The sequence below is a fragment of the Sapajus apella genome, unplaced genomic scaffold, assembly GCF_009761245.1.
Source record: "Sapajus apella isolate SASKATOON/1434 unplaced genomic scaffold, GSC_monkey_1.0 scaffold75, whole genome shotgun sequence".
Lineage (NCBI taxonomy): Eukaryota > Metazoa > Chordata > Mammalia > Primates > Cebidae > Sapajus > Sapajus apella.
This window is the reverse complement of record NW_022437015.1, coordinates 6367790-6385104: the sequence shown is the minus strand read 5'-3', so window position 1 is coordinate 6385104 and position 17315 is coordinate 6367790. Positions and strand designations below refer to the sequence as shown.

At 42.0% G+C, this 17315-nt stretch overlaps 1 long non-coding RNA gene across 1 annotated transcript; it reads left to right on the top strand.

Moving 5' to 3' along the window:
- The first annotated feature begins 6191 nt into the window (after positions 1 to 6191).
- On the top strand, positions 6192 to 13164 carry LOC116532326. The gene is made up of 3 exons (XR_004260822.1): positions 6192 to 6247; positions 11460 to 11466; positions 13081 to 13164. It is a non-coding gene; the product is annotated as an uncharacterized LOC116532326 (long non-coding RNA).
- Positions 13165 to 17315: the final 4151 nt, after the last annotated feature.

The following is a 17315-nucleotide window of genomic DNA, read 5'->3' as shown; positions in this document are numbered from 1 at the left end:
GTTTAAGGTGGTTTTTTCCAGTTCTGTGAAGAAGGTCATTGGTAGCTTGATGGGGATAGCATTGAATCTGTAAATTACTTTGGGCTGTATGGCCATTTTCACGATATTGATTCTTCCTAACCATGAACATGGAATGTTTCTTCATCTGTTTGTGTCCTCTCTTATTTCATTGAGCAGTGGCTTGTAGTTCTCCTTGAAGAGGTCCTTTACGTTCCTTGTTAGTTGTATTCCTAGGTATTTTATTCTCTTTATGGCAATTGTGAATGGAAGTTTGTTCTTGATTTGGCTCTCTTTAAGTCTGTTATTGGTGTATAGGAATGCATGTGATTTTTGCACATTGATTTTGTATCCTGAGACTTTGCTGAACTTGCTTATCAGTTTCAGGAGGTTTGGGGCTGAGACGATGGGGTCTTCTAGATATACAATCATGTCGTCTGCAGATAGAGACAATTTGACTTCCTCCTTTCCTATTTGAATGCCCTTTATTTCTTTTTCTTGCCTGATTGCTCTGGCTAGAACTTCTAATACTATATTGAATAGCAGTGGTGAGAGCGGGCATCCTTGTCTGGTGCCACATTTCAAGGGGAATGCTTCCAGTTTTTGCCCATTCAGTATGATATTGGCTGTTGGTTTGTCATAAATAGCTTTTATTATTTTGAGATACGGTCCATTGATACCTAGCTTACTAAGTGTTTTTAGCATAAAGGGCTGTTGAATTTTGTCAAAGGCCTTCTCTGCATCAATTGAGATAATCATGTGGTTTTTGTCTTTGGTTCTGTTTATGTGGTGAATTACGTTTATAGACTTGCGTATGTTGAACCAGCCTTGCATCCCCGGGATGAAGCCTACTTGATCATGGTGGATAAGCTTTTTGATGTGCTGTTGCAATCGGCTTGTCAGTATTTTATTGAAGATTTTTGCATCTATGTTCATCATGGATATTGGCCTGAAGTTTTCTTTTCTTGTTGAGTCTCTGCTGGGTTTTGGAATCAGGATGATGTTGGTCTCATAAAATGATTTGGGAAGAATTCCCTCTTTTTGTATTGTTTGGAATAGTTTCAGAAGAAATGGTACCAGCTCCTCTTTGTATGTCTGGTAGAATTCAGCTGTGAACCCATCTGGACCTGGGCTTTTTTTGGGTGGTAAGCTCTTAATTGCTGCCTCAACTTCAGACCTTGTTATGGGTCTGTTCAGGGTTTCGGCTTCTTCCTGGTTTAGGCTTGGCAGGAGGCAAGTGTCCAGGAATTTATCCATTTCTTCCAGGTTTATTAGTTTGTGTGCATAGAGTTGTTTGTAATAATCTCTGATGATGGTTTGAATTTCTGTGGAATCTGTGGTGATATCCCCTTTATCGTTTTTTATTGCATCAATTTGGTTATTCTCTCTTTTCTTTTTTATTAATCTGGCTAGTGGTCTGTCTATTTTGTTGATCTTTTCAAAAAACCAGCTCCTGGATTTATTGATTTTTTGAAGGGTTTTTTTGTGTCTCTATCTCCTTCAGTTCTGCTCTGATCTTAGCTATTTCTTGTCTTCTGCTAGACTTTGAGTTTTTTTGATCTTGCTCCTCTAACTCTTTCAGTTTTGACGATAGGGTGTCAATTTTTGATCTCTCCTTGCTTCTCATGTGGGCACTTATTGCTATATATTTTCCTCTAGAGACTGCTTTAAATGTGTCCCAGAGATTCTGGTATGTTGTGTCTTCATTCTCGTTGGTTTCAAAGAACATCTTCATTTCTGCCTTCATTTCATTGTTTATCCAGTCAACATTCAAGAGCAAGTTGTTCAGTTTCCATGAAGCTGTGCGGTTCTGAGTTAGTTTTTGAATTCTGAGTTCTAACTTGATTGCACTGTGGTCTGAGAGACTGTTACGATTTCCGTTCTTCTGCATTTGCTGAGGAGTGATTTACTCCCAATTATGTGGTAAATTTTAGAGTAGGTGTGATGTGGTGCTGAGAAGAATGTATATTCTGTGGATTTGGGGTGGAGAGTTCTGTAAATGTCTATTAGGTTTGCTTGGCCCAGGTCTGAGTTCAAGTCCTGGATATCCTTGTTAATTTTCTGTCTAGTTGATCTGTCTAATGTTGACAATGGGGTGTTAAAGTCTCCCACGATTATTGTGTGGGAGTCTAAGGCTCTTTGTAAGTCATTAAGAACTTGCCTTATGTATCTGGGTGCTCCTGTATTGGGTGCGTATATATTTAGGATCGTTAACTCTTCTTGTTGCATTGAACATTTTACCATTATGTAATGTCCCTCTTTGTCTCTTATGATGTTTGTTGCTTTAAAGTCTAATTTATCAGAGATGAGAATTGCAACTCCTGCTTTTTTTTTGCTCTCCATTTGCTTGGTAAATCTTCCCCCATCCCTTTATTTTGAGCCTTTGTGTATCCTTGCATGTGAGATGGGTTTCCTGGATACAGCACACAGATGGGTTTTGTCTTTTTATCCAATTTGCCAGTCTGTGTCTTTTGATTGGGGCATTTAGTCCATTTACATTTAGGGTTAATATTGTTATGTGTGAATTTGATACTGCCTTTGGTGCTAGCTGGGTGTTTTGCCCTTTAGTTGAGCTGGTACTTGTTGTTCCTTTATATGTGTAGAGCCTCCTTCAGGAGCTCTTGTAGAGATGGCCTGGTGGTGACGAAATCTCTGAGTACTTGCATGTTCCCAAAGGATTTTATTTTCCCTTCACTTATGAAGCTTAGTTTGGCTGGATAGGAGATTCTGGGTTGAAAGTTCTTTTCTTTAAGGATGTTGAATATTGGCCCCCACTCTCTTCTGGCTTGTAGGGTTTCTGCTGAGAGATCTGCTGTGAGTCTGATGGGCTTCCCTTTATGGGTAACCTGACCTTTCTCTCTGGCTGCCCTTAGTATTTTCTCCTTCATTTTGACCCTGGTGAATCTGACGATTATGTGCCTTGGGGTTGCTCTTCTTGACGAATATCTTTGTGGTGTTCTCTGTATTTCCTGGACTTGAATGTTTGCCTGCCTTGCTAGGTTGGGGAAGTTTTCCTGGATAATATCCTGAAGAGTATTTTCCAGCTTGAATTCAGTCTCTTTGTCGCATTCGAGTACGCCTATCAAACGTAGATTAGTTCTTTTCACATAGTCCCACATTTCTTGGAGACTTTGTTCATTCCTTTTTACCCTTTTTTCTCCAGTCTTGCCTTCCCGTTTTATTTCATTGAGTTGATCTTTGACCTCTGATATCCTTTCTTCTGCTTGGTCAATTCGGCTGTTGATACTTGTGCATGCTTCACGAAGTTCTCATGTTGCGTTTTTCAGCTCCATCAATTCACTTATATTCCTTTCTATTTTGTCCATTCTCGTTAGCATTTCGTCAAATCTTTTTTCAAGGTTCTTAGGTTCTTGGCATTTGGTTAGAACATGTTCGTTAAGTTCACAGAAGTTTCTTACTACCCACCTTCTGAAGTCTGATTCTGTCATTTCATCACACTCGTTCTCCCTCCAACCTTGTTCCCTTGCTGGTGAGGAGTTGTGATCCCTTTTAGGAGGAGAGGTGTTCTGGTTTCGGGTGTTTTCATCCTTTTTGCGCTGGTTTCTTCCCATCTTTAAGGATTTATCCACCTGTCGACTTTGTAGTTGCTGGCTTTCAGATTGGGTCTCAAATCTTACAGATTGACGTTCTTTTTGTTGATGATGAGGTTATTTCTGTTACTTGGTTTTCCTTCTGACAGTTTGGCCCCTCTGCTGTAGGTCTGTTGAGGTTCATTCCAGGCCCTGGTTGCCTGGGGTTCACCTGCAGCAGCTGCTGAACAGCAAGGGTTGTTACCAGTTTTCTTCTTCTGCTATCTTTGTCCCAGAAGGATACCCGCCTAGTGTCCATCTGATCTCTCTTTTATGAGGTGTCTTTTTGGATATATAGGGGTCAGTGAGCTACTTGAGGAGACGGTCTCTTCTTTATAGGAGCTCAAATGGTGAGCTGTGAGCTCTTTTGTTGTTCATTCAGAGCTGCTGGGCCCGTACTTTTAGGTGTGCTGCAGCAGAACTCATAAACTGCTTTTTTTCCCAGGTGTTCTGTCCCAGGGATTTTGGGCTTTATTTATGAGTTTCCGTTATGTTGCCGCCTTCTTTTTTTTTTTCTTTCCTTCAGACCTGCCCAGCCCAGCAAGGAGGCAGCCTAGTCACTGTCGGACTATAGCAGCTTTGCTTAGCTGCTGTGGGCTCTGCCCCGCTGCGGAGTGAACTTCCCTGCAGTCCTGTTTATATGGGTGTAGTTAGAACTGCTTTGGTGATGGTGGCCCGCCTCTGTTGGGGTGGAGTCTCTGCTGTGGCGGGTTGCCTTGGCAACGGCAGGCCGCCTCAGCAATGGCGGGTTGCCTTGACAATGGCGGGCTGCCTCGGTAATGGTGGACGCCCCTCCCCCACAGAGCTGGACCGTCCTGGGTTCAGCTGTGCTTGCTGTGAAACTCTCAATCCAGAGTTTCTGGTTGCTGTTCTTTTCCGGGGGTGGCGCCAGCCGAGCCTGATAACCTGGCTCCGTGCCTCAGAGGCTTTTTTAAGTTGGTGTTCCAGTCGCCTGTTGAAGAGGTGCCGGGGTCTGTTTGTTTTCCCCTGTGGCCACTCACTGTGCTGGCTTAAACAGTGGCACTGAGGTTTGTGGCCCTTTTTTTTTTTTCTTTTTTTGCTCTGGAATCTACTGTCCTGGTTCTCTGCTCAGTCCCCTTTTTGAACCGGCGTACGGGCGACTTCCTGTGGCTCCAATCACCAGCCAAAAGGGCCTCTGGATGGGTGTATTTTGTATGGGAACCGCGTCTCCGGGGCGCCGACAAAGCAGCCGTGCGGGGCAAAACAGCTGGGCTGGCCGAAACAGCTGCGCTGGCGACCGTGGAGCACCTCTGCCCGGGAATTTCCTAGTCTGTGGGCCATAAAAACGCGGCGTCCACTCACCCTCTGCGCTTTCACTGGGAGCTGCAATCCTGAGCTTTCCCTAAACGGCCATCTTGGATCATCCCCCAAATGTATCAATTTAAAAAAGCAGAGGTTATCAAAGTGGTTTAAAAAACAAGACCAACTATATATTGTCTACCAAAAGTCTAATCAAAATATAAATACACACACACATATGTTCATTGTGGCACTGTTTACAATAGCAAAGACCTGGAATCAACCCAAATGCCCATCAATGATAGACTGGCACATATACACCATAGAATACTATGCAGCCATAAAAAACGATGAGTTTGTGTCCTTTGTAGGGACATGGATGAATCTGAAAACCATCATTCTCAGCAAACTGACACAAGAACAGAAAACCAAACACCACATGTTTTCACTCATAGGCAGGTGTTGAACAATGAGAACACATGGACACAGGGAGGGGAGTATCACACACTAGGGTCTGTTGGGAGGTGTGGAGCTAGGAGAGGGACAGCAGGGGTCGGGGAAGTTGGGGAGGGATAACACTGGGAAAAATGCCTGATGTAGGTGACAGGGGGATGGAGACAGCAAACCACCATGGCGTGTGTGTACCTATGTAACAATCCTGTAAGATCTGCATATGTAACCCAGAACTTAAAGTACAATTTTAAAAAAGTAAATGAAAAAAATACATACCATACTAATGCTTATCAAAAGAAAATGAAAATGGCTATATTAATTTCAGACAGAGCAGGCTTCAGAGCAAAGAATGTTGTCAGGGATAAAGTGAGGTATTATACAGGATAAAGGGTGACTTCTCCAAAAAGACGTAACAATCCCCTTTGTGAATGTGCCTAGAAACAGAACATCATAATATGTGAGGCAAAAACTTATAAAACTTCTAAGGATAAATGGATGAATCTACTATTATATGTAGAGATTTTAAAATGTGTTTATCATTAAAGGACAGCAAAAGCAGGCAGAAAATTAATAAGATATCAACAGCAACATCAATCAGTGGGATATAATGTACATCAATAGAATAGTTCACACAACAACGGCAAGAACACACATTCTTTTAAAGCTCCAGTGGAACATTTACTAAGACAGACTGCATTCTAAGTAATAAAACACACTTTAATAAATTTAAAGTAAAAGAAGTTATACAATACCTGATTTCAGACAAAATGTAAGTAAACTAGAAATCAATAACAGAAAGATAGCTTGAAAATTTCAAAATACTAGGATACTGTCTGTATTAGTCAGGGTTCTCTAGAGGGACAGAACTAACAGGATATATATATGAAAAGAAGTTTATTAAGTATTAACTCACGTGATCACAAGGCTCCACAATAGACTGTCTGCAAGTTGAGGAGCAGGGGGAGCCAATCTGCACCCCAAAACTGAAGAACTTGGAATCTGATGTTCAAGAACAGGAAGCATCTAGCATGGGAGAAAGATGTAGGTTAGGGGCTAGACCAGTCTAGCCTTTTCACATTTTTTTGCCTGCTTTATGTCCTAGGTACACTGGCATCAGATTAGATGGTGCCCACTCAAATAAAGGGTGGGTTCGCCTTGCTCAGCCCACGGACACAAATGTTAATCTCCTTTGGCAACAGCCTCACAGGCACAGCCAGGATAAATACTTTGCATCCTTCAACACAATCAAGTTGACACTCAATATTAACCATCACAAGTCCACCCCTTGTCAACATGAACCCATGCACATCTCCTGAGATCATACATAATCTTCAAATACAGATAATAATAATGTCAAAATGATGCCAAAATAATACAACCATCCTACGTACAACCAGAAATGCGCCAATCCCTAACGCAAATGCTATTACATAAAGTTAACAATATTCAAATGCTGATGAAGTCAATAAATCTTATGTGACATGATAAAGGAAAAAGGACATAAAATGAAGATATTTTCTTAGTATAAGTGTATACATGCACAAATATGTTTTTAACAAAAGAAGTAGGAAATACTCATGAGAATTACAGTTCTCATTTCTGTAACTGGTCACTTGATCAGAGCTGGTATTGATGACTACTTTCTTCTACCTATTCTGTGCTCCCTTTGCCTTTAGCAATGACCTCAGCAGGTTGTGATTTTTTTTTTTTTTCTTGATGGAGTCCGGCCTGGATTGGGCTGTTGTAGTTTCCTGTTGATCTTAATCACAGGGCATGTTAATACTAAGAGACATTCTAACGGATCTCCTGCATTCCATGCATACTCTTCCTTACCTTCATTGTGGAGTAGTAGACTGATATCATCTTGATAATCCAATCACTCCAGCCAACACTGTAACTCTCTTCTTTGCCTGTTGCCTTAAATGTGAGAGGAGCCCAAATTGTTCTGGTGGAAATCTTAACTTCCAGTTTAATGGAACTATTGTTGTGTCTCCTGGTGTCAGTGTTTCTTTCTCTGAAACTAAGACATTTAGACCAGAGAACCTAATGTCACAGGAACAGGAATAAAAAAAAATTGGCAGTGGATCACTTGAGGTGATGGTGAGTGGTACCATTTCCACTTCCACCCTATGATTCCTGAATCCATGAACCCGGGCTATGGGAGAAACAGTACCATACACCAGATGCTGATTCAGAGCATACATAGCTTTCTGGAGAAGTTTGCCACAGCCCTGCAAAGTATTGTCACCTTGTTGGCATTGCAATTATGACTTCAAAAGGTCATTCCACTGTTTTATCAATCCAGCTGCTTCCGGATGATGGGGAACATGGTAAGACCAGTGAATTCCATGAATATGAACCCACTGCCACTCTTGTTTAGCTGTAAAGTGAGTGCCTTAGTCAGAACCAATACTGTGTGGAATACCATGATGGTGGATAAGGCATCCCATGAGTCCATGAATGGTAGTCTTAGAAGACGCATTGCATGCAGGATAGGCAAATTCAGATCTGGAGTAAGTATCTATTCCAGTGAGGACAAACCTCTACCCTTTCCATTATGAAAGAGGTTCAATATAATCAACCTGCCACCAGGTAGCTGGCTGATCACCCTTAAGAATGGTTCAAAATTGAGGGCTCAGTGTTGGGCTCTGCTGCTGGCAAATTGGGCACTGAGCAGTGGATGTAGCCAGATCAGCCTTGGTGAGTGGAAGTCCATTTTCCTCAGCCTATATGTCACTTCCATCCCTGCCACCATGGCCACATTGTTCATAGGTCCATTGGACAATAATGTGGGAGCTGGGAAAAGAGGCTAAGTGGTGTCCACAGAACGAATCATCCTACCCACTTGATGATCAAAATTCTTCTCTGCCTTGGTCACCCACTGGTAAGAACTCATATGGGATACAAGTATCTTCAGTTTTTGACCACTCACGGAGGTCCATCTACATATCTGTTCTCCAAACTTATTTGTCACCAATTTTCCAATCATGCTTCTTCTAAGTCCCTGATCATCCAGCCAAACCATTGGCTACAGTCCATGAATCAGTATATAATTGTACATCTGGCCATGCCTTCTTCCATGCAAAGTGCACAATCAGTTGCACTGTTCAAAGTTCTGCCTGCTGGGAAGATTTCCCTTCACTACTGTCCTTCAGGGATGTCCTAGAAAGTGGCTGTAGTGCTGCAGCTGTCCACTTTCGGGTGGTACCTTCATATCTTGCAGAATCATCTGGGAAGCACACTCTAGTCTTCTCTTCCTCTGTCAACTGTTCATAAGGAGATCCCCGTGAGACCATCAGGGCAGGCTAGGGAAGAGAAGGCAGGGTGGCAAGAGTGGAGACCATGGGCATTTGAGCCACTTTCTCATGTAACTTACTTGTGCCTTCAAGACCTGATAAAGCCCAATCTCATATATATCACTTTTATTTGATGATGGAATGTTGCTGTACATAACCCACTTTATGGATAGATGGGTCAGAAAACACCCAGTTCATTATAGGCTGTTCAGGTCACATGATGACCTGATGACCCATAATCAAACAAACAATCAGTTTCCAGCAAACCCCAGTAACATGCTCAAAGCTGTTTCCCAAAAAGAGGGTAGTTATCTGCAGATGATGACAGGGACTTTCTCCAAAATCCTAGAGGCCTACACTGTGATTCACCTGTGAGAGCCGTCCAAGGGCTCCAAACAGCAACCCCATCTGCCACTGACACCTCAAACACCATTGAATCTGCTGGCTCATGTGACCCAAGTGGCAGAGCAGCTTACACAGCAGCCTGGGCCTTTTGGAGAGCCTTCTCTTGTGGGTTCTCTGGACCCCACTAAAAACTAGCAACCTTTCAGGTTGCTCAATAAATGGGCCAGAGTAACATACCCAAATGAGGAATATGTTGCCTCCAAAATTCAAATCAACCCACTAGGTATTTTGCCTCTGTATTTATTGTAGAAGGGGTCAAATCCACCAACTTATTCTTTGCCTTAGAAGGAATACCTTGACAGGTCTCACACCACTGGGACCTTAGAAATTTTACTGAGATAAAAGCTCCCTTAATTTTAGTCAGATTTATTTGCCATCTTCTGGCACACAAATGTCTCACCAGTAAATCCAGCTTATTTGCTACTTCTTGCTCATTGGATCTAATAAGCGTTATGTCATCTATGTGAAAGACTAATGTGATATCTTGTGGAAGCAAAAGGTGATCAAGGTCTCTCCAAATAAGACTATGACACAAAGTTGGAGAGTTGATATACCCCTGAGGTAGGACAGTAAAAGTATATTGCTGGCCTTACCAGCTGAAGGCAAATTGCTTCTGGTGGGCCTTATGGAAAAGAATGGGGAAAAAGGCACTTGCCAAGTCAATGGCTGCATACCAGGGACCAGCAGATGTGTTGATTTACTAAAGCAATGAAACCACATCTGGTAGAGCAGCTGCGATTGGAGTCATCACTTGGTTAACCTTATGGTAATTCACTGTCATTCTCCAATATCCATCTGTCTTCTGCAAAGGCCAAATGGGAGAATTAAATGAGGATGTGGTAAGAATCATCACCCCTGTGTCTTTCAAGTTCTTGATCATAGCGCTAATCTCTGTAATAGCTCCCAGGAATGCAATATTGGTTTTGATTTACTATTTTTCTAGAGCTGCTCTAATGGCTTCCATTTGACCTTTACCACCATCATTTCCCTCACCCTACAAGTCAGCAAGCCATCGTGGGGGATCTGCTAGCTGCTAAGTATATCGATGCCAATTATGCATTCTGGCACTGGGAAAATGACCACAGGATGAGTCCAGGTACACACTGGAGCCAATGTAAGTTGGACCTAAGCTAAAACTCCATTAATTAATTGACCTCTAGAAGTCTCTCCTTTAGCTGGAGGATCACAATGACATTTTGAGTTCCCTGGAATGAATAGCAGCTCAGAGCCAGTGTCCAGTAGTCCCCAAAGCATCTGATCATATTTTTCCCCATTGCACAGTTACCTGGTAAAAGGCCTGAGGTCTTATTGGGGAAGGATGGGAGAAAGATTAACAGCATACATTGTTGGTAGTGTAGTGGGGTACTTCCTCAAGGGGACTCAGCCTCCCCTTCATTCAAGAGGCTCTGCATCTGTAAACTGACTCGATTCTGGAAATTGATTGAGGCCCATAATTATCTGTTTTTATAATTTGAATTAGTATTTTGTCCATTCAACCTAGAAGTTTTTGCATACATAAATTAGGCAGGCATGCAGCAGGCTTCCTATCAATTTTACTTCTAGGAACATCATGACTAATTAGCCAATTCCAGAGCTCTACATGAGTCAGACTATTCTGCTTGCTGCTTTGCCTTTGCTTCCCATTACAGTAGCTAGGGCCACCTTTCCTTTGATGGTTGAATGCTGCCACTTGGCTCCTGCTACATCAGGATCCAATTACTCTCATTGTATTTAAATTTTGTAGTTGAGCAAACATTGTTCTCATAGTTAGATCTGACATAAAGCAAAGAGCAGTTAAAGGGCTCTTCAAAGATGTAGGTGCTGCCTCCACAAATCTATTTCACATTGGTCAAAACTATATGTTCTGGATGTTCCAACCTGAGATGAGTAGGTCTGAAGTGACTAATCCACTCCACCATCCCAATCTTCCTAAGCCTTTGGATCCTTTCTTCTACATTAAACCAAAGGAGATCAGGCATTTTCAGCTCACTCACAGTGGGCTATCTTTAATCCATATTTCAGCTAACCAAGAAAATAAACTATTCGAACCTTTTTTTTTTTTTTTTTAAACTCTAGAGCTGCAACATTAAATAAAGAGTCCCTACGTGGTGGGTCCAAATAAATAAATTCAGTCTGATCCAACTCTATGTTTCTTCCACCATGATCTGACACCCTTAATATCCATTTCCATGCCCATTCTCCAAGTTTCTGTTTATAAATTAGAAAACTCAAGCAGTTGTTTTTGAGTATAGCACAACTCCTCATGGGTCACATTCTCAACCTCACCTCTAGGGACCCTCTGGGACTTTCATCTAGTTATAGGTCTAGAAGCAAACAAGGGTGTTGGGGTGGCTCCTGAAGAGAATCAACATTATCTTGCCTGGCAACTGCCTCAGGGAAGGCCATCACTGTTGCCTCAGGCAGCACAGGGTTTATCTCCTCATACAAAGGTGGAAAGGCTGAGGGTAGCATAGATTGGGGAGTGGATGTTGCCACTACTGGGGATGGGGATGCCGTTTCTTCTGGCAAAAAAAAAAAGGTTAATCAGAATTTACAAACTCAGTGTCCCCAGCTTTATCAGGGTCCTCCCACACATCACCATTCCAAGTTGCAGGGTCCCATTCTTTTTGAATCAATGCCTTTACTTTAATAGCAGACACCTGGAGAGACTGTGCATGCACCTTTGAGTGCATGTTAGCCACACACAGGAAAAGAACTTATGTCTGTTTTTCCACAATTTTAGCTCTTTCTCTACAGGAGATAAGGCTCTCACTCAGGGCACTCTCAGCAGACTTGTGGCTCAGTATCTGCTTCTGAAGCCAGAAGTTAGAATCCTTGAGTTCATCATTTTCTTTGATCACTTTGTCCATTGAATGCAGAAGCAACCAACCAGCTTCATTATGTTCCTTCGTTCTCCACATATGGTCAAAGATATTATGTAGAGAGTCACTAAGCTCTTTGCCTCTCCAGAGCAGTGAATCAGTCTTGTCCAATGTATTTATTTTGCATAACTCTCTAAACAGTTCATGCCAACGACTCCCAGTGTTCCCCATGCTATTAGAAGTAGGGTCCTTAGAATTTTTGGATTTAATCATATTAAGCAGCCAACTGAAACTTAAAAACCAATAAAAGGACTCAATTTTTAATATTCTGTTCCTCTAGAACCACTCCTGGTACCAAAATCTGTATTAATCTAGGTTCTCTAGAGGAACAGAACTAACGAGGCATATATATGAAGGGGAGTTTGTCAACTGTTATATATATATGAAGCTCATTAATATATACATATATATATGTTGATATTCACTCGAGGTGGCTGGTAAGATATTAACTATTAGGAAAAGTTATAGATTGCAATCTCAAACGTTTTGAAAGGCTGAAAGGTTTTATGGCATACTGAGGGCAGCCTTCTCATTAACATTAGTGTAAGAAAGAAATAGAAATGATTGAAGACATTCCCAGTTTAAGTCTGTTTACCTCACATCCCTTTGTCTCCATTCTGTTTACTCATGTAAATTTTGTGTGGGGTGACCCTCTCTGGGGAAGATCAAATGGGAATTACCTGTTAATAGTATTTACTCTAGGCCTGGAACCTAAAGCTTTCATCAGTCATGAAATATTCTCTTAACCTTGATAATTATCCACAAGCATGTTAACTTAGAACCTCTATTGTAACATCTATGGAATAAAAATGTGGATGAACAGGGAGTGTTGGTCGATTAGTTACATTTCGCCCTCTGAAAGCAGCAAACGGCCATCCCTAGCCCACTTGTACCACTGAACCAGGTGTGAGAGTGCATTGATTCATCTGTCATTAAGTCAGGGCCTGCAGGCCAGACTTCTGCAGGTGGTGGGCAGCATCATATATATATGTGTATATATAAATATATATATATATATATATATATGTATCTATATAAATATATGTATCTATATAATATATACATGTATATATAAATATATATGTATATATATAAATATATATATATTAAAAAATGTATATATGAAGTATATATAAAGGAGAGTTTATTAACTCACAGAATTACAAAGTCCTACAATAGGTCATTTGCAAGCTGAAGAGCAAGGAGTGCTAGTCCAAGTCCCCAAACTGAAAACTTAGAGTCCAATGTTAGAGGGCAGAAAGCATCCAGCATGGCAGAAAGATGTAGATTGGAAGGCTAGGCTACCCCAGCCTTTTCACCTTTTTCTGCCTGCTTTATATTCTAGCTACACTGGCAGATGATTAGATGGTGCCCACCTAGATTAACCATGGGTCTGCCTTTCTCAGCCCACTGAATTAAATTTTAATCTCCTCTGGCAACATCCTCACAAATGCACCCAGGAACAATATTTTGCAAGCTTCCATCCAATCAAATTGACACTCAGTGTTAACCATCACATTTTCTTAGTTTGCTCAGGATGCTATAACAAAACACATATTGACAGGCTTATATAAAACAGAGGTATATTTCTCAAAGTTTAGGATGTGGGGAAGTCCAAGACACAGGCAGATTTGATGTCTAGTAAAAGTCTACTTTTTCATAGCATGTTTTCACTGTTTCCTCACATAATAGAAGGCAGAAATTAGCTTCCTTGCACTTACTTTATAATGCACTAACCCCATTAATAAAGAATCTGCTGGAAAACTTAATCACCTTCACAAAAGATCCATCTCCTGATACCCTGACCTCTTTAATAGATATAATCACAGAATATAGATAATAACAACCTAAATCTGTTGAGGGAGTCAATAAGTGGGTGAATTAAAATAAAATTTCTCCATAAATAACTTAAATATTTTAAAGTAACATATTTGTGACAATTGTTGAAGCTGTATCAGTTCCAGATTTCAAGTTAAAAGCATCTCCCAGCTACAATATAACTACGAGGAAAGTGGTGAATGAATGTGTGGTCCCAGGGTCCTATACTTCTCCCATGGTTTCTCTGCAACTCTAGGGTCAGGAGAGCCCCTCATAAACCCACTCAACTGGGGCCTTCAGTCTGACAGGCAGAGATACACAGAGTCTCAGCAGAGAAGCCATTTGGGCACTCACAGAGAACCAGGAGCTTTGGATACTTGGGATTTCTAGGCTCCCTGGCCAACGTAGATGCATCTCTGGCAAAGTGGGAGGTTAAATCCTCATATGGACTCCTGGTAAAAGCTGTGAATCCAGAAGGCTGCCCAGAGACATCCTGCAGGCCTCACTTCTATGGTAACTCCTAAGATAAGACACAGGGGCTTGGAATTCCAGCCAGCCACCATTAACAGCGTTGCACCTCCGTGGGGAAGAGTTCCCAGAGGAAGTGGTTTGTCACCATTTTTGCTGTTTAGATGACTTAGCAACTCCAGCCTATGAGCTTTGAAGATTCCAAGCTGAGAGGGGGTAGAAGGGATCTCCGAGCACAACACAGCTGCTCTACAAAAACGTGGCCAGACTGCTTTTTAAAGTGGGTTATCAATATCGTTCTTCCACACTGGGTGGGACCTGTCAACAGAAGCCTCCAGCCACCCCCACCAATTTTCTACAGTGAGAGATTTGAAACCTCCTTGGAAGGGAGCTCCCAGAGGGAGGGGTGAGCTTCTATCATGGCTGTTTTGGCAACATAGCCATTCAAGCCTTTAGGCTATGGAGAGTCCGAGCTGACTGGGGACTGAGGCTGTCTCCCAGCATAGCACAGCTGATCAGGAAAAAAAAAAAAAAAAAAAAAAAAAAATGTGGCCAGGCTGTTTTTTGAAGTGGCTTCCTGATTCCATTTCTCACCACTGGGTGGAGCCTCCCAACTGGGGTCTCCAGCTATGCCTGTTGGTGTTCTCAGGCTTACAGAGGTTTCAAACCTCCTTTGGATGGAGCTCCCAGAGGGAAGAGGGAGCCACTCTCTTTGCTGTTTGGATGGCTTAGATATTCCAGTTTTGGGGCTTTGAAGTGTTTGAGGTTACGGGGACCTGAAGTAGATACCCTGTACAGCATAGCTGCTCTAAGAAAACATGACCAGACTGCTTTTTAAAGCAGGTCCCCAATGATATTATTCCTTACTGAGCAGGACATCCCAACTAGGGTCTCTTGCCACATTGTACTGTGCATTTGGGCCAGCAATAGGTGCGCACCTTCCAGGAATGAAGCTCCCAGAGGTAGGGTCAAGATGTCATCTATGCTGTTTTATAGCTTTCACTAGTGATACCTCCAGGTACTGGAAAATCTGAAATGACTAGGAACTGGAGTGAGCCCTCAGCATACCACAGCAGACCTACGAAAGAGAGGATAGATTTACATGGGTGCTCATTCCAATATCTCCTCATCAGGCAGGTCTTCCAGGCCTGAGTCTCTAGCCAATCCATCAGAGCTATTGATCCAATACCAACTTGGCAATTCCCTGGACAGAGCCCCTCAGGGTAACTGAAATCCTCCCTGCAACTGCGTCTGCAGTGGAACTGCCCTTGCTATGCTTGGACTAACAGAGAAGCAAAAACCGTATGTGGCTTAGCTACACTTCCAAAAAGGTTCAGTTGGCCCATGTGGAGGAAACCAGGCCATCTCCCATAAGTCCCATGCACCCCATACTGCTCATCACCAGACAGGGAATCTCTGACCCGACCACGCAACACAGACTCTCCATCCTGGGATGATTTCACTGAGCAATTGTTATACTGCATTTTTCTGAGTTGGAGACACTAGGAGAGAAGCAAAACACCCTTGGCCACAGCCACTACTAAGGTCCCTTCCTCTGCTGCCTCCAAGTTGAGGAAGGAACATAAACACTGACATCATTCTAGAACTGCAGTAGGCAATACAGGAGTGCCAAGCTGTGATCTACAGTCAGGATTCAAGGGGGAGAGAAACTCACACTTTCAGAACATTCTGGGGAACATGACTGCAATTGTGACAAAACATGAGAGAGTCACGCAACTGAGCAAGAGTCTACCAACTAACCAATAAGCCTAAGTGCCACCTACTGGATCACATCCCAAAGCATCAACACTAAAAATACCTCGCTAACATATCCACCTTCGAAACTAAAGGCTAGAAGTCAGCTTGAAATAAAGACAATGGGCAAAGTCTTGGCCCTGTGAAAACACCCAGAAAAGAAGTTGATTGACTGTACTAAGTCTGCACTGCAGTTAAAGGAGCACCCACATGCAGAGATGAGAAAGAACCAAGTCAAGAACTCAGGTAAATACAATGATTAGGGTATTGTATGTCCTTTGTGAAAGGAAATTAAATTTTGGGACCACAGACTCATTTAGCCACAGGGAAAAGAAAAGCTGGGAACTGGGTCACACAAACCTGCCTTCACGTTTTGATTCCTAAATAAGATGGCTACAAGATGAAAAACTACAGGTGTCCCTCATATTTTGCCCTCAATGGAATTCTTAGTGAGCTTCAAGATCTTTTATTGTGTTTATTCTAAAATTTCACCATGCCAATGTAAATTGATAGCTTATCTTTGCAGGTGGTAACTTTTGGCCCATCAATCACAAATGGATACCTGATTGTTCCCCTTTGCCCAATTTTGCCTATGTTATCTTACGTAAAATGCAGATTCCCTGCATTTTTTCTCAGCCCATTTGTCTATGTCACCTTATGTAAAAACAACAACAACAAAAATGCATATTCACTGAGTCAGACAAAGGCATGAATGACTATTTTTCCTTACCCTTCTTTTACATGAAAATTGTGTACTTTTCAATATTCTGCCCTTTTCCCTTTAAATTTGGAGTCATCAAATCATCTTTGGAGAAAGGCATAGACCTATCTCTTGGGTGCACATCCTTAACTTTGGCAAATAAGCCTTCTAAAATGCTTGATACTCATCTTGTCATTTTTCTTTATTGATATCTGGTAACCACAAAGAGATCCTGAGTGATGGTGACCCAGCCTGCAGCGGCTCTCCTCTCCGTGCTTGATACTGGCCTGGGTACCTTATAGCCCAAACTGATAGGATGATTTGTTAAAGTCCAGGACCTCTTTCCTCCAGGTATCTCTGATCTCCCAACACTTTTTTTGAGGGGCCATTATCCTTTTTTTTTTAAATTGCGTTTTAGGTTTTGGGATACATGTGAGGAACATGCAAGATTGTTGCATAGGTACACACATGGCAGTGTGATTTGCTGCCTTCCTTCCCATCACCCATATCTGGCATTTGCTGTTAAAAAGCCTCTTTCTCGAGGAAGTTTCTATTTGCTTCCATCAAGGAAGGGGAGCCTGTCTGCATCTGCATTAGTGAAGAGGCATCTTAAGCTTGAGTCACCATCACTAGGTAAGAAATTGGTTTGGAATTCTGTCTTGCAAATTCTTTTAAATAACTAAAATTAGCA